Genomic DNA, 12,572 nt, shown 5'->3' with positions numbered 1-12,572 from the left:
TTTTAATAGTTTTAATGTATATAAGAATGTATACAATTACAGACACTTTGTGCAATATTTGGAGGCATCTATTCCAAATATAAGTAGACCTGATATTGATGGGAGAATTGCATCCGAATTTCCATTTTGGTTTCGAACATATGTAAGTATTATACACTTTTCTTCTGAATAGTTTTATTAATTATGAAAAATAATGATTTTGGGATTGTTATTTATAGGTTCATGATAGAAATAACTTAGTACAAAATCAACATTTGCATCACTTGGCATGGGGTCCCCAAAAAAAGGTTCATACTTGGCCCATATAATTTGTCAATGGTTTCCAGTTTCACACGAAAGAATGGAGTATTAGTAAGAAAATAATCAATTGTGGAGTTTGTGTGAAGGATGATAATGAAAAATACTATTATGGTATTATCAAAGAGATTATGCAAGTAGAATACTCAGGAGAACTAACCAAACAATTAGTGGTATTTAACTGTGAGTGGTTTGATAATACCATTAATCATGGTATAAAAGTTCAACCCCAATATGACATTGTGGAGGTTCATTGTCAAAGAAGATATTCAAATTTTGATCCTTCCATATTTGCAACAAATGTAATTCAAGTATATTATGTACCTTATCCAAAAAAAATAAAAGAAAAGGTCGATTGGTGGGTGGTTATTAAAACCAAACCAAGATGTACAGTGGATGATCGATATACATTAGAGGTTGCTTATCAAGAGTCAACAACTAACGTTAATATCACAACAAATGAGGAGCTACTTGGTCATTTGATGGATGAAGACGAGTATGAGGAAATAGATGAACTAGACATGAGAGTTGTTGAGAATTCGAAAGAAAGTAAGCAAATAGAAGAGGAAGAAGAGGAAGAAGAAGGTTTTTTGAAAGTGAATTTTAGTATGATTCTAAAGATGATGAAATCTTAAATCAATATAGACTTGATGATTACTTTAATGGTAATAGTGATGAGTAAATCACTTTCTTTATGATACTGTAAAGGTGAGGTTTCATTTGTATTTGTGTTCTATTTTTTTCTATTATTTTTTATTGATTTCAACAATTTTCTAATTTGTTTTATTATTATAGCAGATGTCAAACAAAAATCATGGTAAAGAAGTTACTTTTTCTTAACATTCGACCAAACAACATTCAAGACGTCCTTCACAAATCACTTGTGCTTCTCGACCAATTGCTTTCTCATCCATTGATTCATCATTCAGAACATCTCAGCCTGCAGCTCAACCTTTGGCACTAGGAGCTTTTAGTTCAAATTCAAAACCAAATGTTAATCAATCATTCAAAACACCTTAGTTTGCAACTCAACCTTTGGCACTAGGAGCTTCTAATTCAAATTCAAAACCAAATGTTAATCAATCATTCAGAACATCTCAGTTTGCAGCTAATTCAACATCAAATGAAATTAATTCAACACCAGATGAAACTAATTCTACATCAAATGAAACTTTTGCTGCATCAGAGTCACATGGCAATTATGTCAAGTCAGTTTTAAAACTTGATGGGCAAGGGTATGTATATTAATGTAATCATTACTCTTAGAACAACCAAATTAATAATAAATTGTGGAATTATGATAATTTACATGTCATTTTGCAGATTCTTACCTTCACGCCCTGCAACTAATGGGATTGGAAATATCTTCAAAAGTCATTATATCAATCCATGGCCATCTTGGAAGAAGATACCAATTAGAACAAGAGACTTGTGGTTTGGAGAGTTTTTGGTTGATTTCATATAATTAACTTTGTTTAATTATCTAGTTTAATTTTATTATCTATGTTAGTCTTACATATAATTAACTTTGTTTCTTTATTAATGTAGAAGAAGTTTTTGATTTGTCCACCGGATCATAGGTGGACAAGAAAGAATTTTGAAATGCGAGGTGCTGTAATCATGAAAAATAATCTAAATAAGACTCGACATAGAAAGATTAAGCCAAACTGGATTGGAGATAGTACATGGGATATAATATGTCAGCAATGAGCATCAGAAGAATTGCAAAAGAAAAGCACGATTGGGAAAATAAATAAAGTCTCTGGATGTGGAGGTTTTGGAGGGTCTCGTCACACATGTGGCTCTATTAGCACATCTTAGCATAAATATAATATGGTAATTTGTTTTCTAACTATTTTCTTTTTATAACATCTCAATATATATATATATATATATATATATAATATGGGAAATGTGTGAATTTTATTTTTTTAGAGAAAGATGAATGGAATTCCTCCCACTATATTAGAATTGTTTTTTCGCACGCACCAACGACGTAAGGACAACTCTTGGGTGGATAAAAAATCAGGACAAGTAAATGTAATGAACTATTACCTTTTAGTTTAGTTGTTTTGTTATAATTTTTGTTTTTTCATTTTCAATGTTAAAGTTATTGTTAGTTTATTGTTGCTGTGTGTTTAAATACATATCTGTCTAGAAACCACTGCCGCTGCCACGAGACCAATTGCTATCTCTCTAGAAGTTCCCATCACAGCATATACAAATTTAAGTACAAAAACAAAGCAGAAAAAGAACATGAATATTTCTGGCTGAGTCACTGTGAGAGTGTGTGTAATAGAAAGAAAGATAGAAAGAGAGAGAAAGATGATCAACAAACAACATCCACCTGCCACGTTGTCCCTTACTCAAGGAATTTCCAACTTTAAAACCAATAAAACTGTGAAATCAATTAGTAAGCAGCTACAAGATCTAGTGTGACTTTGAGAACAGATAAGACTTTAGATAGACACATGAAAATTTGATGATTGTATTCTCAAATCACCAATTGAATTTTGAGGAGAAATATAACACTGTAAATAAAAATTGGAGAGAAAACAAAAATATTGTCTTCCAAGATGCCAAAGAAGTCTTTAGAAAGTCTGAAGTAAACTTTTGTTTTGCAGATTTCAGCTACCTTTTCTCAGATATATGCACTATGAGCATTTGAACCTCATGTTAACACCCAAATAAGTAGATGGAATCTTCAATTCTTTTTAGTTGAAGTAGCAAAATCAATTCAATATACCAGTAACTTTTTACAAGCTTAAAATTAAACTATGTGAGAGCATAAACAACGTTATTTTTTGAAACATTGCTTAAGAGTGAGTTTTCTTACTCTGAGTGCATTATCTAACAATCAATAGAAAGGTAATTGCATGATAGTACCATAAAATCAAAATCTAAACCCACTACAAGTAGTTTTCTAATACTGCTACAGGTTGAGAAAAATGTTGTGTTATTTTTCACAAACATCTCTTTCATGCACCAATTAGTGAAGTAGGAAACAATTACTGAACATTTCAACCTTTTATTTTAATAGTTAAGTAAGTTGGAGTTTGAAATTGCATTTGTATGGCATCCACTTTATTTGAAAGTGAAAACTAGGCAACACTGGCAATTGCTTCTTTGGTGCCAAAGAGAAAGAGGGGAATTGCTGACACACACATAAAACCTTACCAAATCCACCTCAAAGTACACTGTTATGGTAGGGATTGCATTGAAGCTCATTTGTTCCATACAAAAGTTTTGTATTGTAAGAGTAACTTAAAATCAATTTTAGTATCAACTTTAGAATGTCTTAGATATTCAATAAAGCATAACACAAGGAAAACATTCAAGTACCTAAATTACAAACATTTTTATTTTATTTTTATAGAGTTTAATAGCCTGAAAGCAATGACAACTTATTAAAAATCTAATTTGATTTTCTTAGAAGGAGAATTTGTTTGTGTGTGTGTGAGAGAGAGAATAAAAGAAAGATAGTTCAGTGATTGCAGGATCTACTCCAACAGCAGCAAAACTCCTTAAAATAGAATTCACTTGTGAGACTAATTTCTATTTTACAAATTTAAAATAGAAAAATAATATTGAATAAGGTTCTATTAGAAATCTGATTTCAGTATCAATCCATGTCTGAATAGGTTTCAAGTAAAATTTATGTTACTAATTTCACATATCCTTTCAGTATATTAAATTCTTATATATTAAATGTGAAACACATGGCTTCAAGCTTTGAGTATCGTATATTATAGTAACTTTTTCAGACAATTTTACCTAATAAGTATCCCTATTATATATAATACACACACATGTATGAATATTTTTCAATACCTTCACCTGAAGGATGTCAAATGTGAGTATATATTGCATAGTAGCCCTACATCTACATGCCTGTTTTGTTAGTTTACATTTACTCAAACACTTAGGAACTGAATTAACTTCTAAGACTCTGTGTAGTTTGGTGTTAAATTAATCAAATTAATAGTTCAAAGTGCAACTTCTATAGAGACATCGAGTTTGGATAAAAAAAAACATGTATTTCAGGGCTAAATGTAGGTGGTTTGCACATTATAGAATAATTACAGGTCATTGTTATTGTTTACCTGCATATTAATGAAAATTTTCCAACTAATTTCTTTTTAATTACTTCAAATAGACTGAGAAATCATTCATGAAATAATATCTGTTTGTTTTCTTGATCAATATTCTATTGGTATGAATATTCTATTGATGTTAATAGGCAGAATTTACATGTAAACTTGAAGACTTAACACAAAGTGCATCTGCACAAAGAATTCCCCCTCCAAATGAGTTAGATGTTTGGTGTGATGTAGCTGGAACCAAGAATGGGAGGATATATGGTCTTGGAATGGAATCTACTGTTATTGGAGGTAGGCCTTACTACCTTGGCTCATTTTCTTCCTCAAATGGGTGGATACAAAGTCAAGAGCTTGATGAACTTAAAAGAGATATGGAAGTAGTTAAGAAAGAAAGAGATGAGCTTCGAATCAAAATTTTAAATATTGAGCAACTTTTTGAGAAAAGCAATGCAATGATTCGACAATTGATGGATAACATTAATAGTCAATCAATGCTACCAAGTTTTGAGGAAACTCAAGATGAGGATGAAGCACAACCACCCAGTCAACCACTCAGTCCTTATCAAGGTAATTTTGTTACACTATTCTATATATATTTTTAAATTTCAATCTTGCTAATAAAATTTATTTTATATTTTTTGACAGGTAGATGATTATTGTTATAGCTAGCATTAAAAGCTCACATAGTACACCACTAAGCACTAGCTCTTCATGGAATAAAGTTCACACAAAAAAAGATAGATTAAGCTTTTTACTTTTCAAGCGCCTTGTTTGAATCATTTGTAATGATTAGCAGCAACTCTTAGCTTCTACATTGCATAGAATTACTTCTAACAATAGAAATAACTGTTATAAGTTGTTAATGACATCATAGTTGGTGCTGCAGAATTATAATATGTGTCACTCTCATATGCTTTGAAGTCCTTTTGTTCTGTTTTTTATGCAGTTTTATCCCACCTATGCCAATCTTTTTTGCCTCACTGTGAGGAACTAAAACCATAGATGGTAGATGGTAGATAAAGTAAGAGTGGGTATGATAGTAGGTGTAGCTGTGTAATTTTTTTATCTTAGCTGTAGGTTCGGTGGTGTTGAGGAGCATGGAAGGAAGCATATGAAGGAGAGTTAGAATAGCTATTTGAAAAGTTATTTTCACCAAACCTTGTTATCTATATGATGTACATACGATCTTAAAATATGTCAAATGTATTGATTTTTATACTTGATAAATAAATAAATAATAATAAAATAAATAAATAAATAAATAATAAAATAATAAAAATAATAAAATTATATTTTATAATAAATTATATTATTTAGAGATCAATATAGTGACCATTTTTTGGTATTTATATATTTGGTCACTAAATGAGTTTCTATATATTTTGGTCACTAAATTGGTTTAAATAAAATTGGTTGTTAATTTGGTTTTTATATAATTGGTCACTAAATTAGTTTCGATATATTTGGTCACTAAATTAGTTTCTACATATTTGGTCACTAAATTAGTTTCTACACATTTGGTCACTAAATTAGTTTTTATATATTTGGTTACTAAATTGGTTTTTATTTAATGTTACTAAATTGGTATCTAAAATTAGCGACCATGATTTTAGCCATTTAAGACTGTTAGTTTCTAAATTAGTTTCTAATCAAGTTAGTGACTAATTTTATCATTTTAGAAACCAAAAAATTAGTTTCTAAAAGCATTTTTTCTTGTAGTGGTCTTTCTTCCAAGACCAATTACATCTTAAAATCGACCAGGGTCAAAACTACTAAAATGCATATCAAATAATCTTATTGTACCGCCCAAGTAGTCGGAAGTGATAACGTGGCAGCAAGCTATAATATAGGCGTGTTGAACGGGACACCTGGCTGGCAGAAGGGAAGGAAGTCGGGGGGCTCGTGTAGTCGCCAGTCGTTAAGTTGGCGTGCTCCGATCTCTAGCATACCTAAACCGACGGTCACCAGGTTTGTGATGTAGTCGCCGGATGCGAACCCAGACGACCAAGTGATCAGAGATCGCCGAAAGGAGGACATCGCCGAAGGATCAGGAAAGCTTGTTCCAGGCTTTCGAAGCAGAGGATGAAGTCGTCAGATGGTCATTCCCTAGCTAGCCAGAGGTTGAGGTCGGGGAACAGCTTACCCGAGCATGCACGATGAAGCAAGTGAAGTAGATCATGATGGCGGCCGGCGAGACCACAGGGAAGGTGTGTATGATGACACCCGTACTCGCCACACAGAAGAGATCGCGCTCCAAGGCAGCTATACACTGAGTTACTCCTTGCATGGATAACTTAGTCGAATAAGCCTGAAGAGTAAGAAGTGACGCTCAAGCAGAGGATGCTCCAGATGATGACACGTGTACATCTGGATGCGAGCCACATGTTCAGATGTGTAACCATCAGGAGAGAGAAAGTGCACAGGTATATAAGAGATTCTAACGAACTTCTGAGGTACGCGCGTTTTAGAATACTTCTTTTACGCTTGCGAGAACTTGAGTACGCTGAGAGAGAACATTGCACGGTTCCTGAAGTTCTTAGCTTTCCTCTTAGTACTTTGGTGGTTCAGTCGCTGACTTGAGCGTCGGAGCGCGATCGGCTGCAGCGGCGCCGTTCTGTCTTTTGCAGGTTCTTGAGGTGAATCAAGGTGAAGGACGGAAGCTAACACGGTGCAAAGCCGATCTAGAGGAAGCTACCTTTGACGAGGCAAGGCTCTTGCGTTCTGGTCAACAGGCAGGATCACTTATCAATAGAGATGAACTCATTTGAACTAATAGCTCATGAACTTAGTACTTAATCTAAATAGATGACACGTTCCATTTTGAAAACAAAGAGTGTTAAACCAAATTATCTATATGTATTTTGATGATAATAAAGATTATTAAAATTTAAAACTTTAACCTTTTCTTATGTTTTTTAGTCTCGTCCAACGTATAAAGGTTACACCATTTTTATCTCCTATAAAAAAAATCTTTTTCAAGAATCAAGAACCAAAGCTTTTGAAAATAAATTTGTATAGTTGATGAAAAGTATAGACTATCAAAGTGTCCATTTATTGATTTTCTTAAAGTCCAGCTTTTCACATGTCCTTCAAGATAAAGTGGACCAAACTCACTCACCATACAAATAGAGTTTTTCAAAACAAACGCCAATGATCTTTGAATCCATGAAACAAATCCTCCTCATGTTTATACGATGTTTAAATTTCTTTGCATTTATTATACGGAGAAAACTTATGGTTTGTATAAGTAGGACTTTCTGAACCCTTTAAGTCAATGTATATATCAAGCTTTGTAAAGAAAAATATGTTTTAAAAGCAGCAAGAAAGTGGGAACAAAAAAACTATATAGCCTTTCCTTGTACTCACCGAACACGTTTTTCTCACTCTTCAAGTTGTATGAACCACATTGCTTCTAGATATGAGGAACTTTGTTATGCAATTAAAGTCTATGATAATGGATATCTACAAAGATTAAACGGATGGTTAAAGAAGGAGCATTTATAGTCTCATGAAGACATTTAAAGACTTTTGTGAAGAAATCTTTTCAATCTCTAATCTTTAACCTTCAGTGGGAGATACCATATTTCAAACTTCCTTAGCTTATGCTTTTGTTGCGGAAAGTGCTTTGTTTTTCTACTAAACTTATATATTAATCTTACTTTATGAGCTCTATCTTTAACACAAATTTAATTTGGTTATTGGAAGAATGAAGATAATCAATGAACAATCAATACTTTCATAAATAAGTTTAGATTAAGATTACGAAAAGATATAGACAACACTACTTATCTAATCATACTTCCTTTCAACAAATTTTTTAATTAACACTATTACTACGCGCACTTGCTGTAGTCCAAGGTTTTTCTTTAAAAAAATTATTACTTTTTAACTTCTACCGAATCATTGCGAGCTTGTCACATTTATATATTTTACATATAAAGATTGAAAATAAAATGTTAGAAAGTAGTTAATATTTCTTTTTTTTTTCAATCATATTCTTTGAAAATAGTTTAAGCATAAGTCAACTTCAGAAAATTAGAAAATTAGTTTGATAAGATGAAGTTTACAAAATAAAAATAATAATAATAATAATAATAATAATAATAATAATAATAATAATAATAAAAGCATTACCTTTAGTTGATATGATAATTTCAAGATACTCTTTCACCTTAAGGATTGAGCATTTCATTCATGAGATTAAGGGAAAACTAATAGAGAGTTGACACATTCACATAACAAATTTGACTATGATAAGTTTTTAATGACTTTATACTATTTTAAGAAAGTAAAAGTTAAGTCTAACTCAATTTCACAAAATTGAGTTATAATATGAGATTTACACTCATTTATATATTATAATTTTTATATATATATATATAACAAATACTTTCTTATTTTACTGGATTGAAATACTTAAAAAAAAATATTTTTAAAATTAGACTGAATATTAACCTAGTGAAGATGTTGACTTATTGATTGAATAGCACTTAAAATATTGATTAAATATATTTTTAATATCATATAATTTTTCTCAATAGATTGACATAAAACTATAACATAATTTGAAAAAGTATTCTGAAAATTCGACTAAGTATGAAACTAGTAAAAATATTGTTAATTGTTTTTGAAATAATTGTATAAAGACTCATTACAAGAAAATTATTAAATATAAATTAATTTTAAAGATAAAAAATAATTAGTTACTATATTTACTAAATTATATACTACTTTATAAACTATAAAATTGTTGGTATCTAAAATAGTTTATATTATTAATAAAATTTTATAAACTAGTTTCTAAATTGATATCTAATTAGTTAATTGATATCTAATTAGCTACAAGGTTTTAGCTACCAATTTTAGAATCCAAAGTAGTTGGTAGTTAAAACCTTGGTAATTGATTAAATATCAATTCAGAAACTAGTTTATAAGTTTTTATTAATAATAGAAACTACTTTAGATACCAATAAGATTTTTAGTTTATAAAATAATATATAATTTAGTTAATATACTTACTAATTATTTTTTGTCTCTAAAATTAATTTATATTTAATTATTTTTCTTACAGTGACTAATGATGATTGAATTGTTTGTAATATTTGATGGTAGTTTTAATTAGCATATTATCAGATAAAATATTAGAGTAGATTTTTAAATAATTTAATAAGATTATATTACACGTCCCATTAGGAAAAAATATATTTAAAAGATATTAATTAATTTATATGCAGATTTCATTTATAAATATTTGTTTATTTTTAAAATAGTTGGTTCAATACAACAAGTATACACATATTTCATTTTTATTACAATAAGAAAAAAAAGTATAGACTAAAAATATTAATTTCGATAATTTTATTGAATTTTGTTTTTTATAGACAAAGAATAAAATGAATAAATTGAGACATTTTAGGAATCTCTCAACCCTTTTACAAAACTGACTTGATGACAAAGGGCAACAACAAGCCATACTCCAACACAAAAGTCCTAATGTCAGATCTCATTTGTGGTTACTGTTTGCTAAGGCTATTTTATTCCTAATGATCGAGATTACCATCTCAAACATGTTAAACATGATTTACGTACTAGTCAATCACACATTCCTAAAAATTTGTTCAAAATAGATATGTTATTAATTGCAGAATATCTAACTTCCTACAACAAAAAGTATTCATCAGTGTGGCCTTACTCTGTTGTCACCATTATTTCTATCACCTTTCCAGAATTACACAACCATACGAAGGATTCCATGGCAAGGGGTAAGTCTTATTATGATCCTTTTTTTTATGTGTCACTGCCATCAAATCCTCCATCTTCACTTCCATCAAAGATATAACTTGGATAGAGAGAATGACCTACAACCACAACAAACTTTAAGCAACATCTGTTGACCAAGGTAGAATGTTATGGAGAGTAGATATTATAATATGTCAGCACAATAAACCTATGTTACCCCTAATGAGCCCCAATAACAATGCATGTTGCTAAAATTTCTATTCAGGCCACATAAAACCTAGTTAACAACTCCCTTTCTGATATGACTCCAATAACATGAAGGAGATATGATATGAACATGTTATGGATTCAACAAGAGTTGGAATATGATTAGGCACTTTTTAAGAATTGGATCAATGTTCTTATCATTCAAGAACTCATCAAAACACAAGTAACCAAGCCAAACTCACATAGAAACCCATATTTTGTCATATGAACCGATTAAAACAAGAAACAACACAAATGAACCGATTAAAACTCAAGGAAACACAATTAAAACCACTAGAACAACAAGTACAATGAAACTACCGAATATAAACACAAGACAAACAAGTTCTACCAATTGAAACATCAAGAAACAATAAAGACATGTTTTAGAGTTTGTTTTGGAATGGAAATGGAAGAAGGAGATGAAAGAACAAGGAAACTTATGTGGTTGGAGCTCTTGGAAATGTGCACGCCACTTGAAGGATGAAAGGCTTCAAGATGAGTGTGTTGCCGCCACTTGAGAGACCAAGGATTCACTCAAGATAAGACTAGAAAAGAAGAAGACACAAGTCTCTCTCAATTCACTCACCAATTTGGGAGAGGTTTTTTACTCACAAAATCAATTCTATTATTTCAAAGACCCAAGCCTTCCTTTTATATGGAGGAGGATCGGTCACTTATTACAAAGGAAGCTTACAAAAGAAGTTTTGCAAGGTAGCCTTCTAACTCTTCCAATTCTAGCGCCTAAATGGAGAGTGAAGAGGCACCTTCTAGATTTTTCCTAAAACTAACGTCTATAGGTGCTATACAAAGGAGGTGTCTTAGGTTTCCCTCTTTCGCACCTTCCTAAACACTACTCTATGTGTTTTAAATTTTATACAAAAGAAACTATAAAAAGAGAAAACATTTGAAGCCTACTACCTAACTCTTTAGCTTTGTTCCTTGTAATCCTTTGAGGTAAAAAGGATGATGAGCCAATGTGTCTTTGAGCATCTTGAACTTCAACCTCATTCTCTTCTTCTTGATCTCCATCACTTTCAAACATCACAAACTTTTCAGACACATAATAGGGCATTGGACCCAGTCCGAAAAGGAGAAATTCACATATGTATGCTTATGTTTTATCCATAGCTAGACTTTTAATTGAGCCAAACTACATACCTCTTCCATGTGAACCTTTCCTTTCTATAGGGGTGGCAATGTGGGCTGGCCCGCAGCCCACTACTAAAAAGTGCGAGATAGACTCACTAATCTAACTCGCATAACCCGTAGCTCGTGCGGGCCAACAGTGAGGCAGGACGGGTTGGCCAGTTGGCTCGCATAAATAAATAAATAATCATTTTATTTTTCTGCAAAAAGAAATCTTTTCTTACTCACTCATTATTGTGGTGTGATCTTTATTTTATTTTATTTTAAAAAAATGAATTTAATGTACTTAAAAAATGAATGTTTTATTTTAATCGTCTAAAGAAAGTTAATATTAAGAGTGACAATGGATTTAGTTTTAAGTAAAGTCTTATATTTAAATTTTTTTAATAAAAAATAATATAGAGAAGAGATTTAAATAAGATACTCGTTAAAAAATTAGTCATCTTCATTAAAACATTTTGTAGCAAAACTTTGATAAGAAGCTTTGATACATTTACACACATATAGGGGGAAAATATATGCAAAACAAAACTTTAATTATTTTTAATCAAGTCTTCTAACAACCCTCATACTTGAATTCCTTTATATTTTTATCTCAATTCATTGAATTGAAAGATGAACAAAATTTTAAGTTTTCACCAGCAAAAATAGGTTTTTTTTTTATAATTAATGAAATTTTAATTTTAAAAAAAATTCCTTACACAAGCTACCTCTTATGTGGGGTAGGCTAGTTCGCTTTGCCACCCTTACTTACCTAAATATTATGTTGTTCCTATGTGTCCACACCTCCCATACTATTGCAATCCACATCCCTTTCCAGACTAGGTTCTGTTCCAATTTAAATCCATAAGGTGGAAATATTGATAGTTAGAAGTAGACTATGGTGCACTGCGTGAATATTGATCCACCTATTACATCCACCACATCATATTTGTCTGCTTACCATTTAAGAGTAAGTGTTCAACAATCTCATCCTTCTCATTGCATAACACACACCTAACATCACTGAGCTCGATACCCCTATTGATAAGGTTCACTTTG

This window comes from Phaseolus vulgaris, chromosome 8 (genome assembly GCF_051622355.1).
Source record: "Phaseolus vulgaris cultivar YP4 chromosome 8, ASM5162235v1, whole genome shotgun sequence".
Classification (NCBI taxonomy): domain Eukaryota; kingdom Viridiplantae; phylum Streptophyta; class Magnoliopsida; order Fabales; family Fabaceae; genus Phaseolus; species Phaseolus vulgaris.
This window is presented reverse-complemented; position numbering follows the sequence as displayed.